Genomic DNA, 19,512 nt, shown 5'->3' with positions numbered 1-19,512 from the left:
AGACAGGCAAACACCGAAACGCGTGAGCTTGCAAATGTGAACCTCATCTGACAGCGCCTCGCACACCGAGTCCTGGGAGAGGGGCTGCAGTAGAGAAGGGTGTCTCCTCAGCATCGGTCATCGCTACTGCCCTGTTGTCCAGTTACGAATCATTGCTCATTACTGCACTCTCCAGTGGGTGTCAGCTCGGGCATGTGGGAAGGGTCAATGGGAAATCACAGAAGTCTGCCGTGGTTGATCATAGACGCAGGCAGACCCAGCTCGCAAGTGCAGGGGATTGGACATCTCCTGGGACAGCCCTCAACCTGGGGAGACAGCAGCTGGGCTGTGTCCCTGCCCCCTGCCCGGCAGACAAGCAGTTCCAGGAGGCATTCTCTGCACTTCTCAAGGCCCCTGAAGGGAAGACCCCTATTGTCTATCACAGCTATAATTAGAATACATCTTTGATTGGTTTTTAAGAATCAACTTCTGGCCGGTGCCGCAGTTGCAGCTCACTAGGCTAATCCTCCACCTGCGGCGCTGGCACCCCAAGTTCTAGTCCAGGTTGGGGAGCCGGATTCTGTCCCGGTTGCTCCTCTTCCAGTCCAGCTCTCTGCTGTAGCCCGGGAGTACAGTGGACAATGGCCCAAGTGCTTGGGCCCTGCACCTGCCTGGGAGACCAGGAGAAGCACCTGGCTCTTGCCTTCAGATCAGCGTGGTGCGCTGGCTGTAGCGGCCAATGGGGGGTGAACCAACGGAAAAGGAAGACCTTTCTCTCTGTGTCTCTCTCTCACTGTCTAACGCTGCCTGTCAAAAAAAATTAAAAGAAAAAAAAAAAAGAATCAACTTCAGTTAGTTATAGTTTCCATCAAATTAGAGGCACACATTTCAAGTGAACAATTAGATGTGGCTGATAAATGGAACACTCTTGGGTCATCACCAACGGGTGAAGAATACTTTCATTACCCTAAAAGTCCACCTCATGCCTTTGCAGGTCATTTCTCTCCACTGCACAACCACATTCCAGACAACCTTTCTTCATATTCTTCTCATTATAGATCACTTTTCCAAGTTCTAGAATCTCACACAAACAAATCGAACAATATGAACATTTTTGTACATGAATCCCAATATAATTTTTTTAGTATTCATCTCTAGGTTGTTTTCTATATTTATCTGTTCCATTTTTATTGCCAAGTAGTAATTAGTTGTACAAATATACCAATATTAAAACCACTTACGTAACTGTCGGATATTAGTTATTTCCAACTCTGGCTATTGTGAGTCAAGCTGCTTGAATATTCGCACAGTGCGGGGCTCGGCTTTCTTTCTCTGGTTGAAGCACCGTAGTGTGGATCCTTTCCTGCTTTACTTTTCTGTCCCCATAAGGCAGGGGATAGCTAAAGCCTGAGGAAAGCAGAAAGAGGAAAATTCAGAAAAAATGAAAAAAATCCTAAAACTGAATTTTACTTGCTTAAAACTGCCAGTGTAGAAATCAGTTAGCTCTCTGTCCTTAATGTGCTATACATTGTGATTTAATGCTATAACTAGTACTCAAACAGTATGTTTCACTTTGTGTTTCTATGTGGGTGCAAACTTGAAATCTTTATACTAAATTGATCTTCTGTATATATTGAGAATTGAAAATGAATCTTGATGTGAATGGAAGGGGAGAGGGAGCGGGAGAGGGGAGGGTTGTGGGTGGGAGGGAAGTTATGGGAGGGGGAAGCCATTGTAATCCATAAGCTGTACACTGGAAATTTATATTCATTAAATAAAAGTTAAAAAAAAATAAAAATAAAAATAAAAAAGCAAAAAAAAAAAAAAAAAGAAATCAGTTAGCTCAAAAACAGCCTGTGGGGTTCCTTGAAATAGCAACCAGCCCAGGCCAGAAAGCCCAAACCCTAATGGCCAAACCCAGTGAGGGGATAACCGGAGCTAATCCTGTGAAACACACATAGACGGGGACTTCGCACAAGGGGTCCACGGATGGATGGCCAATGGCCAAATAGGGGGCCCTAGTGGAAGTCTCCCCAGCAGCACCCATGGGAGTGGCCTGGTAGCCTGGGACCCCTGCCCAGAGTCCCCAACAATATCTCTCAGACCAGGATGCCACCACTTCTTTTCCCAGGACCCCAAGCTGGAGTCCCGGTGACCTCTCTCTTGCCAGAATGTCTGCACCTCCACCCAGGACATCTGGCAAAAGTCTCCCTGGCAACAACTCCCCCTCCCTTCACTAAAAATCTGCTCATAAATCCACAGCCTGAAACATCATTAGCTGAGTCTTTTCTTAGACTCTAAGCTGAGTTCTTTCCAGAGGCCTGCTCCCACTCATTTGTGGAGTGTACTTTGTTATAATAAACCTTTGCAATCTATGTGAATCTCATTCAATGTATTGTCTGAAGATTCCTTCCTGTCTCCCACAGGAGTGGCAGGGGCCAGAGGACTTGAGGCATCTTCTGCTGCTTTTCCCAGGCCATTATCAGGGAGCTGGATAGGAAGTGGAGCAGCCAGGACTTGAACCGGCACTATATGGGATGCCAGCATCAGCATTATGGCATTTCCACTATGCCACAACACGAGCCCCCTCAAATAATTTCTTTTTTTTTTTTATTTTTGACAGGCAGAGTGGACAGTGAGAGAGAGACAGAGAGGAAGGTCTTCCCTTACCGTTGGTTCACCCTCCAATGGCTGCTGCGGTAGGCGCGCTGCAGCCGGTGCACTGCGCTGATCCGATGGCAGGAGCCAGGTACTTATCCTGGTCTCCCATGGGGTGCAGGGCCCAAGGACTTGGGCCATCCTCCACTGCACTCCCTGGCCACAGCAGAGAGCTGGCCTGGAAGAGGGGCAACCGGGACAGAATCCAGCGCCCAGACCGGGATTAGAACCTGGTGTGCCGGCGCCGCAAGGCGGAGGATTAGCCTAGTGAGCCGCGGCACCGGCCTCAAATAATTTCTTACATGTGGATATCCTAAACCTGATAATAAACTCTAAAGGGCCAAATCGTTTGTTCTGGTTATTTTGTATTTTTTCACAGCAACTAGAATATTTCCCGGGATCTTATGTATGTTGTTGCGTGGCCTGGATTAGATTTGACCTCTCCTCACTTCATATTTTGCAGCTATTTACACTGTTAGATAATTATAATGTCAAAGAAGAAAATAAAAACGGAGTAGCAATGTTTCAGGCCACTTAAAATGAAGTTGAGAGGCCCTCAGATATCAGATACAGGACACATCTACAGCCAAACCTTTGAACCAGGCTGCTTGCAATTCACTGGCCTTTGTTAACCATTTGTAACCTACCTAGCAATACCCAACCCCTTTCTCCAGTTCTGCTTGAGTCTGTTAGTCCCAATTGCAATTCCTGACAAGCAAGTGGTATAACCTCCTTTTCCCTCGTGATATTAAACTTGAAGCGCAGCTGCCATACCGTACAATCTCAGGACACATTTTCAAGACTGCTTGGACCCGTGTTTACCTGGCTCGCGATCCTAACTAGTCCCATAAATGTATTTTTTTTTTCTTTGCTCATGACTAGGTTGATTTTATTCTCTGTTGACAATTATAATGCTATTCAGGGATTTTGGAAAGATTACCTAAAATCACCTACTCCACATGTTCATACTCTGGCCAGTGGATGCATCTTCCCGCTAAAAGGAACCAAGAATAATCAGCAATGTCAGATGCCAGGTCTAGGACGTGCGAGTAGAAGATGTGTGTGGAACTTATTATTGTCCAGAAAAAAGAAAGGTGAACGAGGTGAAACTGCAGTGTCACGTCAAAAAGACAGGAGCTTATGGTCAACATTTTCAAAATACAACGTTGTTTCCCAAAAAGAAAGTCAAACGGCGAAGTGACTGCCACTAGCCCAAGATGGAACTATTCATGCACAACACAAATAATGCCTGGAACAGATTGGAACACGTCACACCAACAAGTATACAAATCCATTAATTCTTTTATTTTAAAGATTTATTTATTTGAAAGGCAGAGTTACACAGAGAGGAGAGAGACAGAGAGGTCTTCCATCTGATGGTTCACTCTCCAACTGACTGCAACGGCCAGAGCTGTGCTGATCTGAAGCCAGGAGCCAGGAGCCAGGAGCCAGGAGCTTCTTCCAGGTCTCCCACACAGGTCCAGGGACCCAAGGACTTGGGCCATCTTCTACTGCTTTCCCAGGCCATAGCAGAGAGTGGGATCAGAAGTGGAGCAACCGGGTCTTGAACCGGCACCCATATGGGATGCTGGTGCTTCAGGCCAGGGTGTTAACCCGCTGTGCCCCAGCACCGGCCCCTCCATTAATTCTTAATGAACTTTTTAAAACATTCAGTGATACTAGTAGTTATAAAATCAACACACAAAACTTGAAAATTGAAATAAAATATTCAAACTTTATCATGCCTTGACTGTCCAAGTCTGCACTTCAGGAACCAGAGTTGATGAGGGAAAGACCCCCTTTTTTTTTGTTTCTGTCTTCTTTTCAAAAGTTTATTTACATGAAAGGTGGAGATAGAGAAGGAGAGAGAAAGAAAGAGAGAGAGAGAGAGGAAATCTACCTGCTGGTTCACTCCCCAAATGCCTGCAACGGCCAGGCAGAAGCCAAGAGTTGGGAGTTTCTTCTGGGTCTCCCATGTGGGTACAGAGGCCCAAGGAGTTGGGCCATCTTCTGCTGCTTCCCCAGGTGCATTAGCAGGGAGCTGGATAGGAAGTGGAGCAGCCAGGACACAAACCGATGTTCATATAGGATGATGTCTCTGCAGCCAGAGGTTTAACGTTCTTTGCCACAGTACCGGCCCCCAAAAGAACTTCTTTTTGAAGAACTGAGGTTTATTAATATAGAAGTAAAGGGATAATTGGGAAGTCAACATTTTAAAACTTCAAATAAAATAGTGGATACTGGTGGTACACACTGATGTATATTAAAATCATTAGTGGTGGGGCCAGCCCTGTGACACAGCAGATTAAGCTGTGGTTACAACATTGGCAGCCGTACCACAGCACCAGTTCAAGGCAGCTACTCTTCCAGTAAAGCTTCCTGTTAATGCGCCTGAGAAAGCAGCAGAAGACAACCGAGTACCTGGGCTCCTACCACCCATATGTGAGACCAGGATGGAGCTCCCAGCTCATGGCTTTGGCTCAGTCCAGCCCTGGACATTGTGGCCATTTGAGGAGTGAACCAATGGATGGATGATCTCTCAGTGTCTCTCTTAAAAAGAATACTGGGAAAAAGAATGGGGAGTTTTATAGTGGAGGGAATCAGACAGATACCAACTGAGCACTTTGATTTTTCTTTCTTTTTAGATGAATCAGACTTCATCATGAACATTGATGCGGGCAGATCCACAGATAGCACATGCTCTACGGCGTGATGAGATGGATGTTTCCAGCACCACCACCATGGCATTCCTTCTCTTAACAACGGAACCTGAGTTGAATTGATCCAGGTACAATTATCCATTTAAAATAACTACAGAGCAGGGCAGACAAGGTAAAAATCGCACAACCAAGAGAATTGCCAAGGGCAGGCACTGTGGCACAGTAGGTTAAGCCTCCACCTATGGCACCAGCATCCCCTATGGGTGCTGGTTTGAGTCTTGGTTGCTCCACTTCTAATCCAGCTCCCTGCTGTGGCCTGGGAAATCAGCGGAGGATGGCCCGACTGTTTGGGCCCCTGTACCCACATGGGAGACTTAGAAGAAGCTCTGGATTCAAATCAACCGAGCTCCAGCTGTTTCAGCCATTTGAGGCCTGAACCAGTGGATGGAAGATCTCTCTCTCTCTTTCTCTCCCTCCCCCCCCCTCTCTTTCTCTGTCTGTAACTCTTTCTTTCAAATAAATAGTCAAATATTTAAAAAATAATTAAAAATTTTAGGTGTTACTATGTAAAGAAATTTGGGGGTTAATATTCTTATTAGTTATACAGGATGATATATTTACAACGTAAATGACATGATGTTTGGGAATTTGCTTTCAAATAGTCTAGGAAAAGAAAAGTATCAATTAAAAAGAATTAGCAAATATTTTGATAACTGCTGAAGCTGGGTGACACATACAGGGATTCTACTATTCTGTTCCCTCTTTGTTGTGTATTTTTGAAACCTTATGTAACACATAATTTAAAATTAGACAAAGCCTGCAATGAATGCACCTCAGAGAGCATGGCACATGGTATTGGACAGATGAAAATCGGCGGCCTTTGTCCTTGACAATTCCCCTGTGGATGAAGATAATCAGACTCTGTGAGAGGATAATGCAAAGTTATTCAGGCAGAGTATGAGGAACCCGGGCCTAGGAGACATGAGCCCAACAACTTTTGAGGAGTCTTGGGAAGTGTCCCAAAGAATTTTAGTCAGAATTCATGCATTCCAAGACAGTAAATTGTCCTGTATTATTGCGTAGTGAACATACATTAACTTGTCCCACAAAGCCAGACTTACAAATTCCTCACAGGCTGGAGATGCCCTCCTTTAGGGAATGATTGGTTACATGCATCTTCAGGGGTGTGCTGAAACGAAGGCTGCTGGTTAGGGACATTTCTGTGAGTAGAGGCAGAAGGAAATGACAGCAAAGCACAAAGGTCCTACAAGGCAGCTGCAGATAGTGTAGGTCTAATAGACCCTGCAGACAGATCGTTCCCACTGGTCAAGATGAGCCTCCATATCTGAACTCCCCAGACAGCTCAGCTCTCTGCAGATGTTTCTCTTAAACGCTTTGCAGGCTTTCTAGGGGCAGTTTGCTTTTAGCCCCGAAATAGAACTGGTTGAGTGGTCTTCCTCTGACAGACTCCAGTCACAGTTTTCCACATGCTCAGCTCAGGGCCAGGTGTGGATAAAAGCCCAGGTTCCCCGAGCGCCCTGCCTTCTACTCCGCTGATTGTCCAGATTTGAGATGCTAGTGCCATGCACATTCTGATCTCCTGTGGTTGCCTACAGCAGTGGTTTTAGAATAAGTTTAGCTGATGCCAATTGAAATCTATCACAAATAGCAACCTAGGACTGCATGTGGAAGTCCTTCTGGCCATGACTGTATTCTCACTACCAAAACCAGAAGAGGCGGCTGCCCCTCTACGCCCTCTCCTCCTGTTTCCTCTGGAAGTCTGCATGACCTCCTCTGTTTACATTGAAATGTCCTGTTGCATCCAAAAATAAAAGACAAATTCTGAGAAGTCCTAACTTTAATTAAAAAGGGCTGGAAGACAGAAGGGAGGTGAGATGAAGAGTTTAATCAGTGAACAAGCTACAAACAGAAGAGCAGAGAACTGTTCTTCACCCATGGATAGCTGCTGTGTTCTGTTCACACATAAGCTTCCTGGACTGTAAACCCAACCAATCCAGAGGCGGCGACAGCTACTTGTGCTTACGGACAACCCTCCTCTCCCAAAGCTTTCCCTGCCTCCTGTAATCAGCTCCCCACCTGTAGCAAATGCAAATCCCTTCCCCAAAGCTTGGATAAATACTCTTAGCTCTGGTCAAGTGGGCATTTCTAACTGCTACCTAGCCCTGCTGTTTATAGTCATGGGAACTTACCTCGGAACCTGGTCCTTTTTCTGGCCAGGATCTGTAGTGACTCAATAAACACTTTATTTCAGAGATCTGTCTCCAGAGTTTGTGGGTTAACATCAGGGTTTAGGTTTTTAGCCTATGCATTTGAGCTAGTGATTACAGATAAAAACGGCACTGCGACTCCCAATAGTAACCCTCCTAGAGCAGCCCCAGGAAGCAGAGATGGTGATCAAAGCAAGGGGAATTCAGCTCAGGTTCTCACAGATGCCCAGGGGAAATTCTACACCTATATACTCGTAGAGGCAACAGTAAAATAAAAACCAAATTGCCATAAACCAGTTCCATTCATGGTCAGTCCATGACTAGTTTTGCTTCAGCCATATACTTCCACAATCCCAATGATTTTGAAGCATTTTTGAGTATTTCATTATGTATCTCTGAAAGATAAGAATATTTCCTATCAATTACTATTACAAAATTAAAACTTAACTCATAAATATAATTATGTTGTTGGGTTTTTTTGAAAGATTTTATTTATTTATTTGAGAGGCAGAGCTACAGGTAGAGAGAGGGAGGGACAAGAAGGTCTTACATTCACTGGTTCACTCCTCAAAAAGCCACAAAAGCCAGAGCTGGGCCAATCCGAAGCCAGGAGTTTCTTCATGGGTGCAAGGTCCTAAGCACTTGGGCCATCTTCTACTGCTTTCCCAGGTCACAGCAGAGAGCTGGATCTGAAGAGGAGCAGCTGGAGCTAGAATCGGTGGCCATATGGGATGCTGGCGCTACAAGCAGAGGATTAACTTACTGCACCACAGCACTGGCCCCATAATTATGTCTTGAAACATCTGAATGTAAGTTACACGAATCAGAACAATTCGCTCCTAAATATCTTACGTGTTAGCATGTATCTCTTTAAACAAGAGCATTCCATGTCTCCACATAGGAAATTTAGCACTGCTATTTATATATTATTCATATTCGGTCTCCTCCAGTTCAAAAATGTCAAGAAGAATTTATTTATAAACATACCCCCAATACCATCATATCACACCTACACTTGTCACCAATTATTTTTTTAAAGTTATCACTTGTATAGCCAGTTTTATATTTTCCAAATCTTCTCTTGATCCTCTCAAACTCTCTCTTCCTCAATGTATTTGCAGAAGAAACTCAGACATTTTTCCCACAGTATAGATTTGGCTGAGTGCTTTCTTGTGCCCATTTTAAAAATATATTTCTCCATCTCTGTATTTTCAATAAATTACTGATTTTTCAGTAACTCTACTTCATGAGCAAAACTAAATACTGCAGTCAGGTAAGATAGCATGCAATGTCTGAATGTCTTTCACTTAGGATCTGACCATCTGTCATCAAGACCCTTTAATTAGTTACAAGTTTGTAAAATAATAACAGTATGCACATATCATTCCTTCATAACTCATTGCCTGTAAAGTTTTAGAGCATTTTCTACAAAGCTTTCATTTTCTATCAAGTGAAACCATAGTGTGCTGTTTAATTGTCTAAAGTATGGTTTGTATTAAAGATGAATACAAGCTTGACTCTTTCCGGTTTTCAAAATAGTTAAATTTGCCCAAGAACAATCTCGACTAGCAGCAATCAGCCTCTTTAATGTTATTCTTCACAGTTTTATGAAGTCATATTTTTAAATATGTTTGGTGGGTTCATTCACTATTATCAGACTTACTGATGCTCACATTGTCCCATCTTTGGTGCATGGAAGCCTCTTAACGCTGCCTCCGAGTCTTTTTGACATGATCTTATTATTTTTGATCACTTCCTTGCTTTCAGAAAGGACAAAATGTTCCAGGCTCAATTTGTACATTCAGCCACAGACCCATAATCAGCTCTTTTTCCAAGGAGCTTGGCTCCTTTTGGTGATAAATGATATATAATGACTACAATTTGAGTGTTACGGGTTTTCACTGCTGCTGAATTGTCCATTGTTTCTAAACCCTCCTGTCGATGAAGATAGATAATACACATTTATAAATTATAGGGTTTTTACCTAACCTCATCAGTCTTACATCTGTTTTCTTTATTCCAAGCTTACAATCAAGATTCCCTATTACACTGCTTTAATTAATCATTTTCTTTTTGTGACAATCAGTCAAAAAACTATCACACAGTAGTTTTAAATTAACAATACTAGCATTAGGAAAAAATATGATTGTTGACTACAGGTGAAGATTCGTGTCCAGTTCTTTTCTTCCTTGCCAACATATCATGAACTTGCTGAGGTTGGCAGCCATGTGGAGCTATTCCTCTCTCTCCTTTATGCTGCCATTTCTGTGTGCAGGCGAGCTTACTGCCCTCCCCATTGGCAAACTTCAGGCTCATTGAGGGCGCTGACAGAGAGGACAGTGTCTAGATATTTTCCCACATCAAAATCACACCGGAGAAAGGGCCCCCTGTTCCTTCTGTGGGCCTCAGCACTGGGCTCATGAGCGTGGGAGCCACTGGTTGGCTGCAAACCTTTGGAGGTCCCAGGTCCAGATGGGTTCTGATACTCAGAGCACCTGACCCACAGTGGTCCCCTCTCTGAGCTACAGTGGATAAAGTAGGTACTTCATATCTTTGTTACTTAACACAATTGAAGATTTCCATTCAGAAAAGTAACATGAAAAATAGGTCTTTGACTCTGGAAAAAGTTAATGATAGATTTAGGGGGGGAAGTAAATGTGGGCATTTGCTTTTTCTTCCACACCTAGTCCATTCTGCACTGTTACAACAAAACACCTGAGCCTGAGAAACTTTTAAAACAAAAATGAGTTTTGGCTCTCAGTTATGGTGGTTGGAGGATCCAGACAGCATACTACTGGCATCCCAGTGAGGGCGCCCTGGCTACATTGTAGCACGGCAGAGAAGTGGAAAGGGGACAGGTTGAGTGTGGAAGGGGCCATATGTGTGTGTCCTTGCTTTCTAACAACATGGCCTCTCCAAAACTCACTCAATGAAACAGCATTAAGCCCTCCTGAGTGCTCTGCCCCTGACCAATTACTTTGTATTGGGCACCACCTCTTCAATTCCAAGGCTTCCAGCAGCACATGGAGCCAGACCATATCCAAACCACGATGCCAGGGGTTTGGGACAGGATTCCTCTCTTTGACCAAGTGCGGCTGAGTTTGGGGATGGAGCTGAAGTCTTGTCATCGACCCTTGATGAGTATGTGCTTGGGTATCACGGTCTTTTGCCTTGGTGGGTTAGTTTTGTCCTCATCGTCCTAAGAGCAGCTGATCTGGGGAAGAACCTGGGAAAGGCTGTGGTTATAGAAACTATCCAGGGGGCCAGCGCTGTGGCTCACTTGGTTAATCATCCATCTGTAGAGCCAGCATCCCATATAGGCACTGGGTTCTGTCCCGGTTGCTCCTCTTCCAGTCCAGCTCTCTGCTGTGGCCTGGGAAAGTAGTAGAAGATGGCCCAACTCCTTGGACCCCTGCACCCGCATGGGAGACCAGGAAGAAGCACCTGGCTCCTGGCTACCGATCAGCGCAGCACCAGCCGTGGTGGCCATTTGGGGAGTGAACTGACGGAAGGAAGACCTTTCTCTCTGTCTCTCTCTCTCACTGTCTCTAACTCTATCTGTCAAATTAAAAAAAAAAGAAAGAAAGAAACTATCCAGACAGCACAAAGTGGCAGCAGAAATGGCCAAACAGCACTGACCTGGGGTGAAGACTCCCTAGTGCTCCTTGATGTAGTGATGAGAGGGAGTGCAGTAGGAAAGGACATGGGATGGCTGGTGTTTCTTGGCCTGTGTAAGTGGAGCTGAGACAGCAAGCCTGCAGCCAAGTGTCTTGCAACGTGGAGACTGTGGATGGTTAAAGTGAGAACGGAAGAACTTGCCAAAAGCTGACAGGAGGGAGATGGATCCAGAGAAGGCATAAGGTAAAGGACCTAGTAGGGGTAGGCAGGAAGAGGTCCTGAGAGAGCTGCTCCAACGAGCATTGCTGTTTGAATCAGGCGAATTCAACTACTTCCATCTCAGGGGGAGGCATGGACTCCCAGTGCCAAGTGTAGATGTGTCTCCACCAGACATGTCTCATTTGCCAGTGTGAGAACGTTCACCATGCGCTGGTCTCAAGAGCCTGTTTAGATCTTAGAAGAATCAACGGATTAGAGATGATCTAGGAGGTGAATTAACAAGCCAGCCCTGCCACAGCCTTGTTCTTTTTTTAATTTTATTTAAGTTATACAAGTTTCATGGATTTCATATATACAGATTTAGGAACACTCCCCCCTTCCCTCCTACCCACACTCCAGCCATTCCTCCTTCTCCCTCTCACATTCCCACTCTTCATTTTTACAAAGATCTATTCTATTTTCAGTTTACCTAATGGTTGTATAGTTAACCCTACACTAAGTAAAAGAGATCAACAAATAGTATGAAGAGAGAAAACAAAAAATTTAAAAAAAAACCCACAGGCTTCTTGATATGAGAAAGGACCCCAGTCCTCTACGTGAATCAGGAAGTCAGAGCCCAGGCCCAGGAGCCTGAAGGACTAACCCAACAGAGAACACTGGGGTGAAGTTGAAAGGCTAGGGTCTCCCTCTGGAAGCTGTGTCTCTTCCTGCTATCGCAGCTGAGTTTAACTCCCAAGGCCTCAGAACTTGTATTTTAAAAAGAAGGATAATTATACTTGCTACCTCAGTGGTCATCTTATTGTTAAATAAAAAGAGCAATAAAACACCTCTCTCTCTCTCTCTCCAGCCTGTCGGGTCTCTCCCCCAATAAAATCTTTCCTTTAAAAAAACACAGAATAAGTAAATAAGGAATTGCAAGTTTTGTTACAGGGGTCTTCAAAAAGTTCATGGAAAATATGTATTATGAGAAAACTATGTGGATTTCAAATTTTTTTGCACCAAAATAAAGTTACTTTTGTTAACAAATTTTACTTATTTTTTGAGAGACAGAGACACAGACAAATAGAAAGAGCTCCCATCTACTGGTTTACTCCACAAATTACCTGTAATGGCCGAGGGCTGGGCAGACCTAAGAGAGAAGCTTGGAACTCCACATAAATATCCCAGTAGGTGACAGGAACCATCACTGTTGCCTCCCAGGGTGTTCATTAGCGGGAAGCTGGAATCAGTTCTGAACCAGGTTTAAACCCAGGTGACTCAGCCATCCCAACTGACATCCTAACCACTAAGCCAAAATTCCACTCCTAAGCGTTTCTTTTAATTCCTTGTCCACAGACTTTTTAAAATGTCATCATGTGTTCCAGATGCCAGACTTGGGAAGATCAGAAAATCGATAGTGTTTCCACCCCCAGGAGACTTCAGATCAGCGCTTTATAAGGCAAGAGGGTGGCACTAAGGCCAGGACTTTCAGCAGAAACAAGTGACCCCTGACCTGCCACAGCGGGACTGGAGGACGCTGTGAGAATTAGACTCTTCCCAGGGCGAAATGCTTTCCTCAGTTGACCCAGCAGGCCTCCGTCGCAGTCCAAGCCCTATTTTAGCTGTAAGGGACCCAGAATCTTGTTAAAAGTCACCCTCATCCTCTTCTACTCTGAGAGGAATGTTGAGCTGGGAAAATTCAGATACTTTGGAAATTGGAAGTTTACTTCCAAGCAATTGAAAAGGTCATAAAGCTCCATTCTATTCAGGGAATTCATTAGCATTGCTTAGTAGAAATTAAAATGAATGTTCAAGAGATGTTTTTTTAGAGTTGCAAGAATTTTAAGGCAGTGTAAACATCAATGGGAAAATTATATCAGTGAGTGAGCATGTTGAATACATTTGCATTTTATGAATGGAAAGTGTTTCCTGAAATTACCATCAAACTGAAAATACTAAGCCAGATAACCATGCAGTCAGAAAGAAGCCTGCTGTGTGGGGAAAGCAGAGGGGAGGCAGGCAAGGCCAAAAGGAGGGCCATAGCTGCCTTTGGGAACCCATCTTTGTCTCGTACCTGGCAACACAGAAAATCAGACAGGTGTGAGCCGTTGGCCGAACTGGGTGGAGTTAGGTTTGATAATCTATGATAGACTGAGCTAATCAAAGAAAAACAAAAAACCTTTTGCTCCCTAAAGCTTGACCTTATTCTATGTTTGTTGAGGAGAAAGAAGAAAGATGGGATTCTGAAAGTCACTCATTTAGTCAATAGCTGTAAGTGTCCAAAGCCTATATCCAGTGCTACCCCCATCTCCAACTTGTAGACACCCCACCCTACCTGAGCATCCTGACACTGGACCCTCCAGAGACCCTCTCTTCTCACTGCTCTTAGTTGCCATCCACTGTCATCCTAGCCTCTTCTTGCCATATCCTGAAGCCTAGCACCTACCCACCAGTCCTTTTGCACCCCAGACCCAGGCGTCATTCTCTGGGGCTTCCCCATCGATGAGATCCCCGAAGATTCTTTCCCCTCATGCCTTAACCTCTCCTCTCCAGGCACCAGTCCTTCCACTCCATAGTGGTCACCCACTCTCACTGTCATAGAGGATTGTGAGGGTCCTGAAATGAAGTCACATGGCCAACGGGAACCTCAACCACAGATGCACTTGAATAACCTGACACCTTTACTTTTTAAAAAAATTTTAAAATTATTATTATTATTTATTTATTTGAAAGAGTTACAGAGAGAGGTAGAGCCAGAGAGAGAGGTCTTTTATTCTGCTGGTTCACTCCCCAAATGACTACAATGGCCAGAGCTGAGCTGATCCGAAGCCAGGAGTCAGGAGTTTCTTCCAGGTCTCCCAAGGACTTGGGCCATCTTCTACTGCTCTCCCAGGCCATAGCAGAGAGCTGGATCAGAAGAGGAGCAGCCAGGACTCGAATTGGCGCCCATATGAGATGCCGGTGCTGCAGGCTGGGGCTTTAATCCACTGCACCACAGCGCCTGCCTCAACCATTACTTCTTCAACTTCATGAACAGCTTTCCTTCTATTTGTTTAGGTCACCTGAAATTTTGTTGTTGTTATATTCCCATATATACCATATATAAACCCATGATCAGCATTATGATTGCTTCCTTATGATTGAGTTCAGCTGGTCCACTCTCAGGCCATTATAGTTGTTTGGCTAAATTTTGAGTCCTTAGAAGAGCCCCACCATCCACCTTCCTCATAACTACACTGGTGCAACTGAGTGATATTACAGAGAAATAAATCCTGAATGGAACAGAGCAAATTATGGTAAATTCACCAATCAACATCTTATAATGACCTGGGGATCCTGCCACATGTCTCAGATTCACTCTGGCTCCCCATAGCTGGTCTATGTAGTCTCCACTTTATTAGAATCTTTCGTTTTACCACCAGTCTCCCTCTCACACTGTTACCTCAAAGGTGAAAAGACAAAAAACTTAACAAAAATAATTATTAGCTCACATTGTTACCTCAAAGGGGAAAAGACCAAATACTTTTAGAAATATTTACTCTTTTTTTTTTTTTTATTTTTGACAGGCAGAGTGGACAGTGAGAGAGAGACAGAGAGAAAGGTCTTCCTTTTGCCGTTGGTTCACCCTCCAATGGCCGCCGCGGTAGCGCGCTGTGGCCGGCGCACCGCGCTGTTCTGATGGCAGGAGCCAGGTGCTTATCCTGGTCTCCCATGGGGTACAGAGCCCAAGCACTTGGGCCATCCTCCACTGCACTCCCTGGCCACAGCAGAGAGCTGGCCTGGAAGAGGGGCAACCGGGACAGGATCGGTGCCCCGACCGGGACTAGAACCTGGTGTGCCGGCGCTGCGAGGCGGAGGATTAGCCTGTTGAGCCACGGCGCCGGCCTTTTTTTTTTTTTTTGACAGGCAGAGTTAGTGAGAGAGAGAGACAGAGAGAAAGGTCTTCCTTCCGTTGGTTCACACCCAAATGGCTACTAAGGCTGGCACACTGCGCCATTCCGAAGCCAGGAGCCAGGTGCCTCTGGGTCTCCCATGTGTGTGCAGGGCCCGAGCACTTGGGCCATCCTCCACTGCCTTCCCAGGCCACAGCAGAGAGCTGGACTGGAAAAGAGAGCAACCGAACTAGAACCCGGAGTACTGGCACCGCAGGCAGAGGATTAGCCAAGTGAGCCGTGGCACTGGCCAAAAAATATTTATTCTAATAAATAGAAAAAGCTTAACTTGTCCTAATACAAGTAGCAAATATCAGGGCTGACATTGTGGCTCAGTGGGGTAAGCTGCCTTGTTCAACATTGGCATATCTTATCATTGTGCTGGTTCGAGTCCTGACTGTTCTGCTTCTGATCCAGCTCCCTGTTAATATACGCCTGGGATGGTAGTGGAGCTTGGCCCCATGCACCCATGTAGGAGACTTGGATGAAGTTGCCAGCTCCTGGCTTCAGTCTGGCCGAACCTCAGTTGCTGCAGCCATTTAGGGAGTGAATGAGTAGATGCAAGATTTCCCTCTCACATGCCACTCTGACACCTCTGCCTTTCAAGTAAATACATAAAGAAATCTACAAAAGGGTAGCTATTTTTTCTCATGTCTCCATTACATAAGAATCAACAAAACGTTCATAGAAAATGAGTATTCTGGGAAGTCTAAGCATGAATTTTAATTTTTTTGCACACAATAGACTTTTTAAAATTCCATGTTTGTGAACTTTTTGAAGTATCCTTTGTGCCGTGTTCTGATCTCAGCACTTGACTTATTTTATCTCATTACATCATCATAATCATTGGCAGTTTTTACCATCATCATCGTCATCATCATCTCTGGAAGAAACTGGCACAAAGAGGTCGGATGATGTGCTCAGACCCCATATTCTAAGTGCCTTGGCTAGAAGGGCAAAGACAGCACTGGCACAACTGTCCCAGGATACACAGCGTAAGTGCTGAGCCGATTCCAGGATAGCAGACTCACTGACCCACCCCTCACCTCTACTCAGGTTTTCCTTTTGGAGGCTGCAGTACAGACCTGTCAGCTTGTTAGGTTTTATGGAAACTGAACTGTGTGCATAGAGGGAGGAGCTGAAGAATGCAATGGAATGCATTTAGCCTTTTTTTGTTATCATTGGTTATTAATGTTTACTGGCAAATTAACTATTGAGAAATGAAAGTTTGTCCTTAAAAGTGTGCGACACCCAGGGTTGAGACAAGAAGCGTTCATACACGGACTATAGGACGATACACCAGTATCTGCTTATTCTTCAGTGCTCCTTTTTGATTAGCAAGGAAGGTAAGGAACTTTCTCCCCTGAGGTTCAACATTGAGCATAGACTCCAGGCTTTCTAGTCCCACCCTTGCCTAGACTGGTCAGGGCTTAGGAGCACGACTGAAGAATTCACACATTCTAGAGGCCGGTTTCCTGACAGAGCAGGTGGTAGAGCCTTCCTGAAGGGGGCACTGTGAACACATCTGGGTCCAGGGATAGCCTGAGGTGCGGGGTGCTCTCCCTGTAGTCCACTCGGGCTCTCTCCCACTCTGCTCCCCACCCGCTGCACCTGCTGATCAATCACTGACATCTCAAAGGACAGGTTGATCCCCAGTGAGAGTGTTATCTTACCACTGAATTGGCTGGCCCTTGTGTCATTTATGTTATTTCTCTGTCCCTCTGATGGGTCTGTCTCTTGCTCTCTTCCCTGGAGTCAGGCCACAAATCTGGACCTGCTCATTAAAGTGTCACTGAGCTGAGGAGCACCTTGTTAAGTGGGATTAATTGACAGATCTATTTCCCTGCTGTCGTCCACCTGCAGTGACTCACACCAACAGAAGAGCAATTGCTCCTGTGCCTACTTAGTCTCCTTCCTTGGGGAAATTTGGTAGTGAGTTCACTGGGTCTGGGTCCGGCTCTGCAAGTAGAGAAGGAAAAGGAAGACATGGATTGGGCTACTGATGGAGCAAGGGCGTAGGCGTCAGAGCATTTTGGCTCCTTGCCTGAGAGACCCAGCTCCCCAGGAAACTCCCTAGACGCTGTACTCCTAGGCCTGCTTGGGCTCATGCCCTGTGCTCTTCTGCACTCAGCTCTCTGCATTCTATTCCAAGGAGAGGAAGTCTGAAAAGCCCACTGAAAACTAGCGCTCCAAGCCCCTCACCATGCCCTGCCCCACCATGGCCCTTACTTGGCTTACGCTATGTAAACCTAGATCATAGCTACATTCGTTTTCTTATTTTTTTGTAAAATTTTTTAATGTGAACGAATTTCATGTATTTCATATATACAGATTTAGGAGCTTAATAATACTTTCTACCCTACTCTCCCTCCGTCTCTGCCAAACGCTCTTTCTGTGGGCACACCAGCAATTAGCCCCCTCTGTGAACTTATTTTCCCTTGTATAGATTCATCCTGGCTGTGGATTAGTATCCCGTCTCTCTCAGTTCTGCCCCTCTTTCCTTACAGCTACGACTCAGGTGTCCTGGAATCTAATGTCTGCACTGACCACAGGTGGGCTGTTCCTGCAAGTCCAGTCTTTGTGGTTTTAGCCTGGTGTTAAAGAATTGGTTTGCACCTATAGAATTCCTGCCCCTGATTTCTGCTGAGTTTGCATCAATGCTAAGTTGATTTCTCAGCACAAAGGAGAAAAGTCTGCCCCGGGGTTATGTCTTCTCAGAGAGGACAGACAGGCAGCCTGGGTGGGCTCCATTCTTACTCTGCCACCCAGTACACCTGTCCTCCATCGTGGGGCACCTTCCAGGCTTGCTCTGTGTACTTGATGTTAGGATCAAAGGGAACATCTATTAAGAAAGATTTGGAACATTCAGTACTTTTTTTCATTCTGACTGTAAGAAATGCTAATGGAAAAAAGCTAGTGACGGGGCAATTTTCATCATTGTCATTTCCGCTTTTCTCTGATGTGTCTGAGTATGGAAGTGGAATGAAATCAGTTCCAGAGCAGATGATCCATGGGATTCGAATGACAGCCGATGCAGCCAGACAGAGGCCCCAGCCCTTGCATCAGTGGACTAGCTAGTTCAAAGGTGAGATTAGGCAGTACCGGGTGGGGCCCAACTGCCTGAATCTCTAGCAAGTTCACAAGCTGTTGTTGATTATGTCAATCTAAGAATTGTCTTGGGGAATGACTGAAACTTACCTGTTATGCATAGCAAATCTCCCTAAGAAAGAGAAGGAGAAAGAAGTGAGGGTGGGGGGCTGGGGCGGTGGAAGACAAAGTGGGGTGTGGAGAAGAAAGAGCTAGAGCTATTTATTAAGTGCCAGGTCCCAGGGCATCCCTTGCAATATCTCCCTTAATCTTCAAACCTATCAGGCTGGGCTATTATTATTCTCATTTTACACATGAGAAAACTGAAACTTGAAAAAGAAAAGGAACCAAATTCTATGAGTTAATAAAAAGATCAAGATTTGTCCTCAGGCAGTCTGTACCCAGAACTAGGGCTGTTATCCATTTCATTATGTTTCTAAAGAGGAAAACCTCAGAAATAAGAAAAATAGAATATAAGGAACATTTTTGTGATTTGACTGTTCTGAATGTGAAAAATAGGATTTCTATAGCAAGTGCTATCAAACTAATTTTTTTTTTTTGCCATTTTCAGCTATGAACAAAGTAGACATCAAATCATAAGATCAGTTTCTCCAAAGCCAGCACTAATCCCCCAATGTGCAATGTGTCTAGTGCTCTAGGGTCCCTCCCACACTCCCAGTTGCTCCCCATGAGGCGGTCTTTAGAGGAGAGAGAGGTATGACTTTTCCTCACCAGTGAAAAGGTGGGAGAGTGACTAAAATCTGCGCCCCCAGCAGGAGGGGGCGGGAAGAGCTTTCTAGATCAGGCAGGAAACTCCTGGAAGGTCACAGTTTGATTGGAGTGGCCTGGTCAGGTGGACCGCCCCTGGCTCTGAAAGGGTCTGTGGTACTCGGGCTCCAGTGCTACTCTGGCTTCTTTGGTTGCACTGTTTGGTTGCACTGTGCACCCAACTGGATGGCACAGCAGGTAGTTCTTTCCTCTGGGTCCTCTCTGCACAAGCACAACCATGTTGAGAAAGCAAAGACTTTAAAAACTGTGGTCACAGTCACTGTTACAGCCTAAGGCTGGGAAGCTTTCAGGGGAAAGAATGGGGAGACAAGGGGTGGGCATTTGGCCTAGCAGTTAAGATGCCAGCATTCCACAATAGAGTAC

The sequence above is a fragment of the Lepus europaeus genome, chromosome 7 (assembly GCF_033115175.1).
Source record: "Lepus europaeus isolate LE1 chromosome 7, mLepTim1.pri, whole genome shotgun sequence".
Classification (NCBI taxonomy): Eukaryota; Metazoa; Chordata; class Mammalia; order Lagomorpha; family Leporidae; genus Lepus; species Lepus europaeus.
The sequence above is the reverse complement of the archived record's forward strand: the minus strand, read 5'-3'. Positions refer to the sequence as shown.